Source organism: Schistocerca americana, chromosome 4, assembly GCF_021461395.2.
Source record: "Schistocerca americana isolate TAMUIC-IGC-003095 chromosome 4, iqSchAmer2.1, whole genome shotgun sequence".
NCBI classification, from domain to species: Eukaryota; Metazoa; Arthropoda; class Insecta; order Orthoptera; family Acrididae; genus Schistocerca; species Schistocerca americana.
The window spans coordinates 715820958-715837883 of NC_060122.1; positions in this window are offsets into that span (position 1 = coordinate 715820958).

The window sequence follows — 16926 nt, forward strand, 5'->3', positions numbered from 1 at the left end:
ATTACAGTTGATAAATTCTCTTATGTCATAGAATGGGTGGAGGACTAGCCAGTCATGAATTGTTTGTTTGAATAATTGTTCAGGTAATTCTTGAACAGATTGAGGAAGTTTATTAAATAATTTGTACCCCATGATTTCGTAGCTGTTGAGTGACTTCGACAACCTGTGGTAAGGAATATAGAGGCACCTATTCCTTCTTGTATTGTGGCTGTGTACATTTTCTCTGGTTTTTGTTTCTGGTAATTTCTGCTTCGTATAAATTAGAACATAGTATATGTACAAGTTTATAACAGTCATGATTTTCTGTTCACAGAACAATGGTTTACAGTGTGCCTTATATGCAGAACCTGTAATTATCCTAATAGCTTTTTTTTGCAGTATTAATATGTCATGTACACAGCTAGAGTTCCCCCACAAAATAATTCCATATGTTATTATACTCTGAAAGAATGAAAAATAGGATGTTCTAACATATTTCTCAGGAACACGATCCATAAGTCGCCTTAACAGGTAAATAACTCTAGACAATTTACCACTAATATATTGTACATGTTGACCCCAAGATAACTTATCGTCAATGTATACCCCCAAAAATTTGACATAACTTGGATCGTCTGAAAGAAGCTTGTCTCTAAGACTACAGACCATCTGCTGTGTTTTGTTTTCATTCAGCAGGAATCCATTTGGCTTGAACCAATAGGATGCTTGGTCAATTGTCTTTGCTGCACAAGTTTTAAGGCTATTGAAATCCTCACTAGCATGAAGAAATGTTGTATCATCTGCGTACTACACAGTGGTGGACTTGATAAATGACGGCAGATCATTTATCATTATCAGGAACAAAAAGGGGCCCAGCACAGATCCCTGCGGAACACCTACCTTGACTTGCTCTATACTCGACATTTCTCTCCCTACACAAACAACTTGCTTACGATTCTGAAGATATGATTTTATTAATTTAAGGCTGTTATGTCTAATGCCATAGAATTCCAGTTTTTCTAGGAGTGGCTTATGCTTTACACAGTCAAAAGCTTTGCTTAGATCACAAAATGTGAGTTGAGCATAGCCCTTATCCTCAAACACTTGATGTAAGTATTTGACTACAAAGTCTATAGCATCCACAGTAGACAACTTTTTCCTAAAACCATACTGAGATTCACTAATTATTCCTAATTTTTCAAAATAGACAGATAGCTGTTGGTAAATTACACATTCCAGTATTTTAGAAAAAGCTGGGACTATGGAGATTGGTCTGTAACTGCAAGGTGAGTCCATATCTCCCTTTTTATATATTGGAATTACCCTAGCCACTTTGAGTTCTTCGGGAAAATATCCTTCAGATATGCATTTATTTATACAGAATGTTAAGGGGTACACAATATAGTCTATTACTTTCTTTAGTAAATTACAGGATATGTCGTATATATCTACACTGTCTGTTGATTTCATCCATTTTACAATGCTTAGGACATGACTAGGTGAGACCTCGGAGAACATAAACGTACCTGTGTCTGTTGGTGTTCTGCAAACATTTTTAGAAAGTAACTCTGATGAATTGATATCAGGTTTGATTATAGTATTTCCTACATTTTCAACAGATTTAATAAAGAAATCATTGAATTTTTGGGGACTTATATTAATTTTTTTGCTTCTTACATCTTTAGCAACACCATTTATTAATTTCCATGCAGCTTTGCACTTATTTGTAGAATTATCAATGGTATTGAAATTATGTGCTTTTTTGGCTTCCACGATGGCTTTTTTATACTCATTCCTGCATTTTATATAGGCTAATCTGGCATGTTCTGTTTTCTGATTGCTACATATATTGTGCAACACCATAACTTGGTTTTTCATACTTGATAATTGTTTAGTGAACCATGAATTTTGTCTGTTTGTAGCCCTGTTTGTAAAGCCTTTGTCAGTTAATTTGCATTTCTTTATGGGGATATTGTCATTAAATTGTGTCAGAAATGTTTTAAAAAATCTCTCAAATAATAGTTTCCCTGACAAATCAGCACTAAGACTATAACTTGTGTCACCATGACATTGGTTGAACCAGTCTCTCTCAGCAAGGGACTTACAGAGCTGAACAATTTTGTCATCTGTGACAGGCCTGGTGATTATAACTTTTGGGACAGGCTTAGGAATATTACTATTATCAATACAAAACCTACTTGTGTAGTTTAAAGATACAGAGTCATGATCTGAAAATGGAAACGCTGTAATAGCACATGATTCTTCTGTAGTTTTAAAGTTGACAAAAATATTGTCAAGACATGCTTTATCTCTTGTGGGCCTGTTATTGATTGAGTGCAAATTGCACTGTCTTAAAAGGTTTTTCAACTCAGTCACAGTACGTTTATGTGTTGTTATATCAAAATCTGCATTCAGATCTCCACCAATTACTATGTCATAATGCAACCATCTGGTCCCTCTTAGTACATCTAACAGCATGTCCAATTTTTCTAGAAATACATTGATGATACCCTTAGGTGACCTGTAAAGGGATACTATTACTAACTTAAGACTGTCCATAACTACACCAGTGGCTTCAAAGTTCTGTTCCTCACATAAATAATCTAGGTCCAACTTAACAATGGAGCAGCTGAATGACTGATTAATATATATTGCCACACCACCTCTTATATGCAGTTTTCTACAGTAACTATTTGCTACATTATAGTTATCAAGTTTGACAACTGTAAGTACACTCTCAGTAACCCAGTGTTCACTCAGACAGAAAATATCAAATTTGTTATCTAGTCCAAAACTGTTTACAATAAATTCTTTATCTATTAGTCCTTGAACATTCAGATAGCAAATTTTAAGATCATAATTGTTGTTTATTTTATATTGAACGTTTTGGTGAGGTGTTGTGAAATTTGTTACACTACTTATCTCCTGGGCTGCTTCATCCTGCTGCCTTCCACTAAAAAATCATTTAGACGGACAGGAGGTGCTGTTTTCCGTCTACACGTAACACTTGATGCTGCTTCTCCTGCTGCAATTCTCATTTCTCCTTTTAGAGGCACTATAGTTACTGTTGCTGGTGAAACTTCTGCTGTTGATGCTACTGTTACTTCCTTTTCCACTGCTGCTACTGATAATGCCACTGGTGACTGTGACGCTTTACATGTTTGCACAGTTGTAATTTTTTCATCATAGGGTGTATCTGCAGATGTTTCTTCCTCATATGCTGTTGGTGCACTTTTCTTTTCTGTTGTCATTGGCAGAAAACCTGTTGCAGGTAGTGCTATTTTTACATAGGCACCCACTCCTGCTGTCTTTATCACCTGGAGAATTTCTTTCGCCAGCACTTTCTTGCCTAGGTTGTTTCTGTGCAGTCCATGTCTAGTAAAATGCTCTCTTACTGAACTCGTTGCTTCAATGAAAGTTGTGTGCACAAAACCGCTACAAATCTTCCTGAATTTCCGATTTGTCGCGATGATTTCTTTGTTTACACACGAGTCTTCTGTTAAGTCGTGTCTGTAGGGAATGTTTACAACAAATACCTTCGCCTGTGAAATTTTTCCTAGCGATTCTTTCAGTGTTCTTACAGCAAGGCTGCTTTCATTTTTATAGACATCGTTTCCCCCTCCGATTATGACACAGTTGACGTCGCTTTTCACGGAACTTTCACAGTTTTTCAGCACTTCTCGTAGAGGAGCACCAGGTTTCGAAATTCCAATCACTTTATATTCGGACTGCATATCAGACATGATTGTAGCCAGTTCCTTGCCATGACTCGTCGATAATATGTATATTTCTTCCTTCTTCTTCTCTGTTTCCTTTTTTGTCTCGTGTTCAGTTTTATTACAAGTTGCTCTCACACGATTTTTTCGTTTAATAGTATTTGGTGGTAACGTGTTTCTGCTGGCACTTTTTTGTTCAACAGATCTTTCCGAGCAGTTACCTGTTACACTGAGATTTTTTGTCCGTGATTCTGAGCTGTCTGCACTTAGAACATCGTATTTATTCATTAGTGGAACACGAAAAACATTGGTATTTAAGACAGGTCGAGAGATTTTCTTAGGCCTAGTATATACACACTCTCGTTTGCCTGTTTGCGTATCTGTGGCAAGGTCCATATAGTCGATCAAACTTTTCAGCATTTCTGCATATTGTCTAGCTATACTTAAGTCACTTTGAAGTTCTTCCCTCACACTTATTTCGAGTCCAGCGTTGCACATTTCAAATGCAGTTTCAAGACCGTTGCACTCAGTTCCACAGTCACATGTAGGCCTATGTTGACCGAGATTTGCTTCCACGAAACAACAAGAATGATACCATTTATGCGCCACTACACATATTTTAACACCTTTTATCACTTTTTTTGCACATAGCATACAATTCACTGACGGTAATTTACCGATATTCACGGAGCGATTTGCCACTACATTCATATACGCCGCCATGCTTGCCTTTTTTTTTTTTTTTTTTTTTTTTTTTTTTTTTTTTTTTTTTTTTTTTTTTTGTATACCCGTCCTTTTTCCCTAAGGTAAGTCTTTCCGCTCCCGGGATTGGAATGACTCCTTACCCTCTCCCTTAAAACCCACATCCTTTCGTCTTTCCCTCTCCTTCTCTCTTTCCTGATGAGGCAACAGTTTGTTGCGAAAGCTTGAATTTTGTGTGTATGTTTGTGTTTGTTTGTGTGTCTATCGACCTGCCAGCGCTTTCGTTCGGTAAGTCACCTCATCTTATATATATATATATATATAGATTAAGAACAGTCACAAATTTAAGTTTCACAAACAATGGCTTGCAGGAATCTGGTCTACCAGAATCAGTGATAATTCTTACCACTTTTTTTGCAGTAGAAGAATATCATGCTAGGCTTGTAGGCTTGTAGAGACACAAAACAGTTACAAATGTCTTGGCCCTGTCCACTTCAACAAATGACCTGAATATGATTGATTGATTTTTATTGCCCAAAAACAAAACATTTACAGTGATATAAAGCCTGTATAAGCAATTTCAATAAATGTACAAACAACAATGACAATAAATACACAAATAATTAATCTATGTTAGAAATTATGCTCGAAATCTTCCATTGTATAAAAACAATTTTGAATTAATAAAGTTCTTACAAATATCTTAAATTTTTTCAGCTCCAGACTCTTAACTGACTGTTGTAGTTTATTAAATAGCTTTACAGATGTGTGTTTGAAGCTGTTTAGAGTTTTGGTATATGACCAGTAATCTTTTCTTACATCATTACAGTGTCGTGTGTTATAACTATGTACATCAGAATTCAGATCAGAACTAGACAAGTTCTTTTTAATGTACAAGAGACATTGAAATATGTATATACATGGCAAGGTCATAATACCAAGTTTAATAAATAATTCTCTACAGTGAGTTCTAGGGAGTTGATGATAGCAAAGGCGAAAACTCACTAAAATTGGCATGAAGTCATAAAGAGTTCAAAGAAAATATATAAATAAAAAATATGTATTTAAATAGATCTATATATATTTTACTGTGTGTAGCAGGTCTCCGTTCTGTCCCAGTTTGCACCCACTAATTCCACCCCATTCCAGAAATCTAGCAGGATCTCCAGTCACTCCTCAAATCCTTAGGCTCACCCCACAACCTCTCCCTTGAATCCACCTCTCTGCTTACCCATACCACTCCCCCCACTCATGCTTCCTAAAGTCCATAAACCCAACTGTCCAGGATGCCCCATTGTGGCCAGTTACTGTACCCCCACTGAGAGAATCTCTGTTCTTGTAGACCAACACCTTCCACGTATAACCCGGAACCTACCCTCCTATATAAAAGATACCAACTATTTCCTGCACTGACTCTCCACAATTTCTGTCCCTTTACCACATGGTGTCCAGTTCGTCACTATTGATGCTACCTCCTTTTACACTAACATCCCTAATGCCCATAGCCTTGCTGTTATTGAACACTATGTTTCCCAATGCCCAATGGATTCCAAACCAACAACCTCCTTCCTAGTTGCCATGGCCACTATATCCTCACCCATTACCTACAAATAAATCCAGGGTTCTGCTAAGGAGCCTTGAGCAGCTGCTGGTGAAATATCAGTGCAGCAGCAGTGCAGTAGCGATTCGCATATTTAGCTTTCATATTTGTTTTGTAGTTTGATTCTTAATTTCTTTCCGAGTGTTTGTGCGCTTGCATATTTAATTACATAAAATCCTTGCATATTCTCGTATTTGAGAGGAGTAATATTGCTTATTGATAGCCGTAGAGTATAAATTCACGGAGTCATTAGATATTAGCAGTTGGATGGATAGGGTGTGTGCGTGCTGTGTGCGGGCGCAGGAGGAAGTGGACGCAGTTCGTGAGCAGCTGAGCGTGCTGTTGACCATGGTCAGCCGCCTTCAGGCTGCTGCCTCAAGGTGCAGCGATGGCAGAGGGTCTGGCGAATCGCTGCTGCGTTCGCTGACTCAGCCGCCGAGGCACCTCCTAGTGTAACCGGCGCATTGGAGCCGCCCTCACCTCAGGGTGAGTGGTGGACTGCAACACGTTCGTGTCGCTCGAGGTGGAGGGCAAATGTGGAGGCTGACCGGCTGGCCTCACTCGTTCATCCTGTCAGTGGACAGGTGGCCGCTCCTTCAGCAGGGCCCGAGCAGGCACACGGGGGCAAAGGCTTGCGGGTTATTGGGAGCTCCAACGTTAGGCGGGTGATGGAGCCCCTTAGGGAAGTAGCATACAGGGCTGGAAAGGAATCCAACGTGCACTCGGTTTGTCTGCCGGGGGACCTCATCCAAGATGTGGAGGTGGCCTTGCCTGTGGCTATCGAGCATATGGGATGCAGTTGTCTGCAAGTAGTAGCTCACATTGCCACCAATGATGTCTGTTGCTTGGGTTCTTAGGCAATCCTCAGTTCATACAGATTGCTGGTGGATTTGGTGAAGACCGCTGGCCACGCACGCGTGGTGCAAGCAGAGCTCTCTATTTGCAGCATCGTTCCCAGAGTAGATCGGGGTCCTTTGGTTTGGAGCCGAGTGGAGGGTCTCAACTGGAGGCTTCGTTGACTCTGTGATGGTCTTGGCTGCAGATTTCTAGACTTGCGCTATTGGGTGGGGAATTGTAGGACGCCCCTAGATAGGTCAGGGGTGCACTACACAAAGGAAGCGGCTACTAGTGTAGCATAGTACTTGTAGCGTGCACATGGGACTTTTTTAGGCTAGGCAGTAGTGCGAGGTGTCCTGATGAACACTCACCAGTCGGTTCAGCTATCAAGATATTAGCAGTAAATTTTCGTAGTGTTCAGAATAAAGTTCCTGAATTTACTGCCCTCCAGGAAGTGTGTGGCGCGCAAATTATTCTTGGGGCGGAGACCTGGCTGAATCTTCAGATTGGAAGTTCTGAAATATTTAGTGAGGGTTGGAACGTGTATCAGAAAGACAGATAACAGAGCTAGGGGAAATAAAGTTAATTGTGGGGTGTTATTACCGGCCACCAGGTTCCACCGTGACAGTTCTAGAATCATTCAAAAGGAGTCTACATTTTGTATCGCAGAAGTACCCAGATCATGCTATATTAGTTGGAGGCGACTTCAACCTAGCTAGTATAGACTGGGATGTCTATGGATTCATTACAGGTGGTACAGACAAGCTGTCATGTGAGTTACTTTTAACACATTATCCAAAAACCGTCATACCTTAGCAAAAGATCTTGCTGAAAACCCAAGGAAATTCTGGTCTTACGTAAAATCGGTAAGCAGGTTGAAGGCTTCCATCCAGCCACTCACTGATCAGTCTGGCCTGGCAATGGAAGACAGCAAAACGAAAGCAGAAATTTTAAATTTAGCATTTGAGAAATCTTTCACGCAGGAGGATCGTACAAACATACCGCCGTTTGAGTCTCGTACAGTTTCCCGTATGGAGGACATAGTGATAGACATCCCTGGGGTTGTGAAGCAGCTGAATGGGTTGAAAATAAATAAATCGCCAGGTCCTGATGGGATTCCAATTCGGTTTTACAGAGAGTACTCTACTGCATTGGCTCCTTACTTAGCTTGCATTTATTGTGAATCTCTTGCCCAACGTAAAGTCCGAGTGACTGGAAAAGAGCACAGGTGACACCTGTATATAAGAAGGGTGGAAGGACGGATCCTCAAAATTACAGTCCAATATCCTTAACATCGGTTTGTTGCAGGATTCTCGAACATATTCTCAGTTCGAATATAATGAATTTCCTTGAGACAGAGAAGTTGCTGTCCATGCATCAGCACAGCTTTAGAAAGCATCGCTCCTGCGAAACGCAACTTGCCCATTTTTCACGATATCTTGCGAATCATGGATGAAAGGTATCAGACAGGTGCCATATTCCTTGACTTCCGGAAAGCGTTTGACTCGGTGCTCCACTGCAGACTCCTAACTAAGGTACGAGCATATGGGATTGGTTCCCAAGTATGTGAGTGGCTCGAAGACTTCTTAAGTAATAGAACCCAGTACATTATCCTCGATAGTGAGTGTTCATCGGAGGTGAGGGTATCATCTGGAGTGCCCCAGCGAAGTGTGGTAGGTCTGCTGTTGTTTTCTATCTACATAAATGATCTTTTGGACAGGGTGGATAGCAATGTGCGGCTGTTTGCTGATGATGCTGTGGTGTACGGGAAGGTTTCGTCGTTGAGTGACTGTAGGAGGATACAAGATGACTTGGACAGGATTTGTGATTGGTGTAAAGAATGGCAGCTAACTCAAAAAATAGATAAATGTAAATTAATGCAGATGAATAGGAAAAAGAATCCTGTAATGTTTGAATACTCCATTAGTAGTGTAGCACTTGACACAGTCACGTTGATTAAATATTTGGGCATAACATTGCAGAGCGATATGAAGTGGGATAAGCATGTAATTGCAGTTGTCGGGAAGGCGGATAGTCGTCTTCGGTTCATTGGTAGAATTTTGGGAAGATGTGGTTCATCTGTAAAGGAGACCGCTTATAAAACACTAATACGACCTATTCTTGAGTACTGCTTGAGCGTTTGGGATCCCTATCAGGTCGGATTGAGGGAGGACATACAAGCAATTCAGAGGCGGGCTGCTAGATTTGTTAGTGGTAGGTTTGATCATCATGCAAGTGTTACGGAAATGTTTCAGGAACTTGGGCGAGAGTCTCTAAAGGAAAGGAGGCGTTCTTTTGGTGAATCACTACTGAGGAAATTTAGAGAACAGCATTTGAGGCTGACTGCAGTACAATTTTACTGCCGCCAACTTATATTTTGCGAAAAGACCACAAAGATGAGATAAGAGAGATTAGGGCTTGTACAGAGGCATATAGGCAGTCATTTTTCCCTCGTTCTGTTTGGGAGTGGAACAGGGAGAGAAGATGCTAGTTGTGGTACGAGGTACCCTCCGCCACGTACCCTATGGTGGATTGTGGAGTAAGTATGTAGATGGAGATGTAGATGAAGGGCACCCACATGGCACCGTTTTATGCCAATCCATTCATGGCCATCTAGAGGAATCCTTCTTAAACACCCAGAATCCTAAACCACTCACTTGGTTCAGATCCACTGATGACATCCTAACCACATTCCTCCAGAACCTCAACAACTTCTCCCCCATTTGCTTCATCTGGTCCTACACAACTCAACAAACCACCTTCCTAGATGTTGACCTCCACCTCAAAGATGGCTACATCAGTACCTCTGTCCATGTCAAACCTACTAACCACCAGCAATACCTCCACTTAGACAGCTTCTACCTGTTACGTGCCAAGAAGTCCCTTTCATACAGCCTAGCCACCCATGGTTGTCGCATCTGCAGTGATGAGTGGTCCCTCTCTCAAAATATACTGAGGGTCTCACTGAAGCCTACACATATTGTAGTTACCCTCCCAACCTTGTACAAAATCAAATCTCCCATGCCTTGTCTTTCCAGTCTCTCACCACCTCCCAAAATCCCATTGTCCAGCCACAGAGGATCATTCCTCTCGCAACTCAGAACCACTAAGGACTGGAGCAACTGAATTACACCCTCTACCAGTGTTTCAACTACTTCTCATCATGCCCTGAAATGAGAAATGTCCTGGCCACTACCCTTCCCACCCCGCAAACAGTGTTATTTCACCATCCACCGAATCTAAACAATATACTTGTCCATCCTTGCACAAACCCTGCTCCCAATCCCTTACGTCATGGCCTATACCCCCGTAATAGACCTAGATGCAAGACCTGTCTCCCCCTGCAGGTTCGGGGGGTAAGAATAGGCCCGCGGTACTCCTGCCTGTCGTAAGAGGCGACTAAAAGGAGTCTCAACTGTCTCGGCCTTTAATGTGATGGTCCCCTAAGGGGTTTGACCACTCCATTTCCAAATTTTTCAGTTAGTGCATACCATTTAGGGAAGGATGCCTTACGTGGTGCATTCTATATCCATCTTGCCCTAAGATCTGGCATATTCGTTTTTCTCATGGAGTTGGACTTACACTGAGCTTCCGGCCACATTGGCTACAGCGTGTTCCGGGTAGCCTACATTCCCTCCATTGTGCACTTCCATCTTTGCTCCCTTTATTAATGGATATTCGACACCCGACAACCAGCACGGTAGCCAGTCCATTGTGGTGGGGTCGTCATGTACCCTCTTGGTGGTAGCCCCCTGACTACACAGGGATCGCACTGCTGATGCCTGAGCTGCTCCCTCCCCACGTATGCCGAGGAGTAGATGCCTATCCCTCTGGGGCATCGGGACTCCCGGAAAGGCCATCCTGCCAGGTGGTCTTTGCTGTGGCTGGGTGGCGCCCGTGGGGAGAGCCCCTGGTCGGAGTGGGTGGCATCAGGGCAGATGACCCGCAATGAAGCGTGATACATCACCTCTCGTTGGTGGGCCTCCACCAGCAGTCTCCAAGCGATCGAGGTCTAACCTCAACGGGAAGAAATTTGATCCAAGATCATTTCCCTCCCTGGCCACTCCATGGGAGGAAAGTATGGCTAAAGAAGGCGGTGCAGATTATTCACCACGGTACCTCGTTTGTACCTGTGTTGATGGTGAATCATTTATGTCAACCAAGCCCCAGTTTTTTGTGGAGCATATAGAGGACAAGTTCGGGGAGGTGGAGGGCTTGTCCAAAATGCGCTCTGGTTCAGTTCTAATGCAGACAGCATCCTCTGCCCAGTTATGGAGGTTGCTCGCTTGCGATAAGTTAGGGGTCGTTTCTGATAGTATCACGCCCCATAAGAGTTTAAACATGGTCCAGGGTATTATATTCCACAGGGATCTCCTTCTGCAGTCGGACGATGAACTATGTGCCAGCCTAGAACGACGAGGTGTTCACTTCGCCCGGCGCATACATCGGGGTCCGAGGGATAATCAGGTGGCCACCGGTGCCTTCATCTTGGCCTTCGAGGGTGACGTCTTACCCGAAAAGGTCAAGGTGATGGTTTACCACTGTGATGTGAAACCATATATCCCTCCTCCGATGCGGTGTTTTAAATGCTGGAAGTTCGGGCACATATCATCCTGCTGTACTTCCGGCATCACACGTCAAGATTGTGGACATCCTTTGCATCCCAATACTCCATGTGTTCCGCCTCCCATCTGTGTTAACTGTGGAGAACACCATTCCCCCTGCTCGCCGGACTGTAGGATATTCCATAAAGAACGGAAGATAATGGAATATAAGACCATGGACCACCTGACCTACTCCAAGGCGAGGCAGAAATATGAGAAGCTCCATCCTGTGCCAATGATGTCGACCTACGCCACTGCTGCAACGACAGTTCTCCCATCTCCTGTGTTGTCCCGTCCAGTTGGATCTATGATTGGTCAAAATCCACCACAGCCCCCTTGATTGTGGGGGGCACTTCACATCCTGTTGCTCCTGCTCCTACTACTTCAGGAGCAACACCCCCCAACCATCGGGGACATCATTTCCCCCTTCCCAGCTGGAGAAGAGTAAGACTTCTTCGGCTACTCTCGCCAGGAAGGGGCCCCTTGGGGACCTCCATTCGCAAGTTCTGACCAGCGGAAAAGCGGACACCCGCAAGTGACTGAAACAACCACCAGTCCCTGGTCGTAGGGCCTCACGGTCGTCGTCCGTCCCTGAGACTGATCCTGTGAAGCCCTCCAAGCCTGAACCACCAAAGGCACAGCGAGAGAAGCAGAAAAAGAAGAAAGTCCCGAAGAATAACGACATTACGGTGGCACCCGTCCCACCACTTCCTACAAGCTCTACGTCTGAAGATGAGGTGGAGATTCTGGCGTCCGCTGAGGACCTCGATCTCGCCGGCCCCTCAGACACCATGGATAGCACTAACACAGGTGCTCAATTGGAGGCAGCAGGTGACCCAGCGGCGTAATCTGCCTTCCCAGTCCATTCACGCCTTTCTCAGCAATGGACAATATCATCCTCCAGTGGAACTGCAGCGATTTCTTCCACCATCTAGCTGAGCTCCGACAACTTATCAGCCCTCACCTTTTTCGTCTGCATTGCTCTTCAGGAAACTTGGGTTTCCAGCAATGCGAACCCCCGCCCTCCATGGCTATTGGGGTTATTATAAGAACCGAGCAGCTTATGAAAGGGTGTCTGGTGGCATCTGCATCTATGTCCTTAACTCTCTTCACAGCGAGTCTGTCCCTCTACAAACAGCTTTAGAGGCTGTCGCTGTTCGGGTGTGGACGCCACATACTGTTACCGTCTGCAGTCTTCACCTTCCACCAGATAGTGATGTCGCGCAGCATGTCTTGGCTGTGCTGATAGCCCAATTGCCGCCACCTTTCTTGTTACTGGGCGACTTCAACGCCCATAACCCTCTGTGGGGTGGGTCAGTGGCAACAGGTCGAGGCGCCACCGTTGAGCATTTATTGGCGCAGCTCGATCTTTCAATTTTAAATGATGGTGCCTTCACACACTTCAGTATGGCGCATGGCACATACTCCGCCATTGACCTTTACCGTCTGTCCAATGGAGTGTGCATGACGACCTGTGTGGTAGTGACCACTTTCTGATCTTTCTGTCACTGCCACTGCGTCACTCTTCTGGGCGCCCTAGCAGATGGGCTATGAATAAGGCTGACTGGGACTTGTTCTTCTCCACTGCCGCTATTGAGCCTCTCTCTAATGCCGCCATTGCTGTGGTGTTCACTCAGTCACCACCGTCATCGTTACTGCTGCGGAATCTGCAATTCCCCGTTCTTCTGGATCTCCTCGGCGGAGGGCTGTGCCTTGGTGGTCGCCTGAGATCGCTGAAGCGAGTAAAGATCGCCGGCGGTGCTCCAGCGTCACGAGCGACATCCATCATTAGAACACCTCATCGTTTTCAAACGGCTGCGTGTGCGAGCCCGCCGCCTTATCCGCCAATGCAAGCAGAAGTTCTGGGAGCGGTATGTGTCCACCATTGGCCTCCATGTCACTCCATCGCAGGTCCGGGCTAAGATTCGACGCCTCTATGGCTACCGGACCCCTGTCAGCATCCCTGCGCTCTCAGTGAATGGAGCAGTTTGTACTGACTCCGACGTAATTGCCAACCGCTTGGCAGAGCATTTTGCTCTGTGTTCCGCTTCTTCGAATTACGCACTGGCCTTCCGCTCCATTAAAGAGCGGATGGAATGTCGGAGCCTTTCATTTCGCACCCACCATCATGAATCCTACAATGTTCCATTCAGTGAGTGGGAATTTCACAGTGCCCTCGCCGCTTGCCCTGATACCGCTCCTGGGCCAGATCGCATCCACTGTCAGATGCTGAAACATCTTTCAGTGGACTGCCAGCGACGCCTCATCGACCTTTACAACCGTATTTGGGTCGAGAGTGAGTTTCTGTCGCAATGGCGGGAAAGTATTGTTATCCCCGTTTTGAAACATGGCAAGAATCCTTTGGAGGTGGACAGCTACCATCCTATTAGCCTCACCAACGTTCTTTGCAAGTTGCTTGAACGGATGGTGAGCTGGCGGTTGAATTGGGTACTGGAGTCTCAGGGCCTTCTGGCTCCGTCTCAGGGTGGGTTCCGTAAAGGCCGCTCCGCCGCCAACAATCTGGCGAGCCTGGAGTCAGCCATACGTACGGCCTTTGCCCGCCGTCAGCACCTGATCGCTGTCTTTTTCGACATGCGGAAGGCGTACGACACTTCATGGCGTCATCACATCCTTTGTACACTTCATGATTGGGGTCTTCGGGGCCCTCTGCTGATCTTAATCCGAAATTTTCTGTCGTATCGTACCTTCCGCGTGCAAGTCGCGGCCTCCCATAGTTCCTCCCGAGTCCAGGAGAACGGGGTACCACAGGGATCTGTCCTCAGTATCTGCCTGTTTTTAATTGCAATAAATGGGCTTGCTGCAGCGGTGGGAAATTCTGTCTCCGCTTCCCTGTATGCTGATGACTGCTGCCTCTACTATAGCTCCATTGGCATTGCAGCTGCTGAACGTCAGCTGTAGAGCGTTATCCACAAGGCGCAGTCTTGGGCTGTAGCGCATGGTTTCCAGTTTTCGGCTGCCAAGACCTGCGTTACGCATTTCTGCCGGCGCCGAACAGTCCACCCTGAGCTGCGGCTTTATCCTGCCAGCGAACTTCTTGCTGTGGTGGAGACACATAGGTTTTTGTGAGTTGTTTTTGATGCCCGGTTGACTTGGCTGCCTCATATTCGGCAGCTTAAACAGACGTGTTGGTGGCATCTAAATGCTCTGCAATGCTTGAGCCACACCAGCTGGGACGCCGACCTATCTACCCTATTACAGCTCTACCAGGCATTAATCCAGTCCCGTCTGGATTATGGGAGTCTGGCTTATGGTTCAGCATCCCCATCTGCATTGCGGGTGCTGGACCCAATACAACACAGTGGGATACGACTTGCCACTGGTGCCTTCCGGACCAGCCCTGTGGACAGCATCCTTGTGGAGGCAGGTGTCCCTCCACTGCGGTTGCGACGCCAACATTTACTGGCCACACATGCTACCCATGTTTTTAGCTTGCCCGGGCATCCAAATTATCGTTTTTTGTTCCCGCAATCGGTCGTCCATCTGCCAGAACGTCGGCCCCGGTCAGGTCGTATGATTGCGGTCCGTGTCAAAGAGCTTCTCTCCGGGCTTGGGGTTTTGCCTGTTCCACCTCCTTTTCAGGCCCCTTTGCGTACACCCCCATGGTGTGTCCCTCGCCCTTGCCATCAGCTTGACTTGACACAGGGCCTGAAGGACTCAGTCCCTCCGGAGGCCTTCCGCCGCCGCTTTTATTCCATCCTAGCCACGTATCAGGGCTCTGGCGTTGTATACACTGACAGTTCGATGGTTGCTGGTCGGGTCGGTTATGCTCTAACTCTAGGGGACCATTCCGAACAACGATCCTTGCCGGCTGGCTGCAGTGTTTTCACTGCTGAGCTGGTCGCCATCTTTCGTGCCCTAGAGTATATCTGCTCCTGCTCAGGTGAGTCCTTTGTGATCTGTAGCAATTGCCTGAGCAGTTTACGAGCTCTCGACCAGTGTTTCCCTCATTCTCGTCTCGTGATGGCTATCCAGGAGTCCCTGCATACTCTTGCCTGTTGCGGCCACTCTGTGGTGTTCGTGTGGACCCCCGGTCATGTCGGTATCCCGGGCAATGAACATGTTGACCGCCTGGCCAAACAGGCCATCAGTGAACCAAACCTCGACATTGGCCTCCTGGAGACTGATTTACGAGCAGTCTTACGCCGCAAAGTTTTCGCGCTATGGGACGCTGAATGGAGCAGTCTGACCACCCCTAACAAACTCCGTGCCATCAAGGAGACGACGACTGTGTGGCGGTCATCCCTGTGAGCCACTCGCAGGGAATCGGTAGTCCTTTGCTGGCTCCACATTGGCCACACCCGCTTGACACACTGCCATTTATTGTGGCATGAGGACCCGCCTCTCTGTCGATGCGGGTCAGCTTTGATGGTGGTCCACATTTTGTTGGCCTGTGTACTTTTAACTATGCTCAGCCAGACGTTTGTGCTGCCTGATATGCTCCCTGCCCTTTTAAGAGATGACTCTGCCATGGTGGACTTAGTTTTGCGTTTCATTCGGGCAGAGGGTTTTTATCATTTAGTCTGAGTGTTTGTTATGTTCTTTTTGTTATGATTCTGGCCTTTGGCCTATGATTTTAGACCGAGTTTTTAATGTGTCTCGGTGGTTGGCTTCTCCTTTTTTTGTTTCTATGGTCGGCCGACCACTGTCACACTCTGTGTGATCTTAATTCGTTTTGTCTGGTTTCTCTTGTACTGTGTCGTCTGTCATCTTTTCTGTTGGTCGTTTTTTGTAATTCTCTGTGGGTGTTTTTAGTATTAGGAAAAAGGGACCGATGACAGTAGCAGTCTGGTCCCTTTAATCCCCTAAACCAACCAACCAACCAAGACCTATCCCATACATCCTCACCACCAACTACTCCAGTCTGGTCACTAACATCACCTATCCCATCAAAGGCAGGGCTACCTGTGAAACCAGTCATGTGATCTACAAGCACATCCACTGTGCTGCATTCTATGTGGGCATGACAAACAACAAGCTGTCTGTCTGCATGAATGGTGACCGGCCAAGAAACAAGTGGATCACCCTGTTGCTGAGCACGCTGTCAAACATGATATCCTTAATTTCAATGACTGCTTCATAGCCTATGCCATAACGATCCTTCCCATCAACATCAGCTTTTCTGAATTGCACAGGTGGGAACTTTCCCTGCAATACATTCTATTTACCCACAAACCCTCCTGGCCTCAGCCTTCATTAGTCACTGTCCTCACCCATCCAGCCCCTTCCCTGTTCCCATTCCAGCACTACACAGCCATCATTCCACCATCACACCCAGTCTTTTTACTTCTCTCCTTTTCCACTACTCCCCCCCCCCCCCCAATTCTCTCCTACCCTCCATCTAACCTGCAGCACTTCACTATTTGCCACACTACCATACTATCCCTCCCCCTTTCCACCTCAGCCTCCTCTTTACCCCCACACAGTCGCCACTCCAATCATGCACTGGTGCTGTCGCTCATAGTGTGGT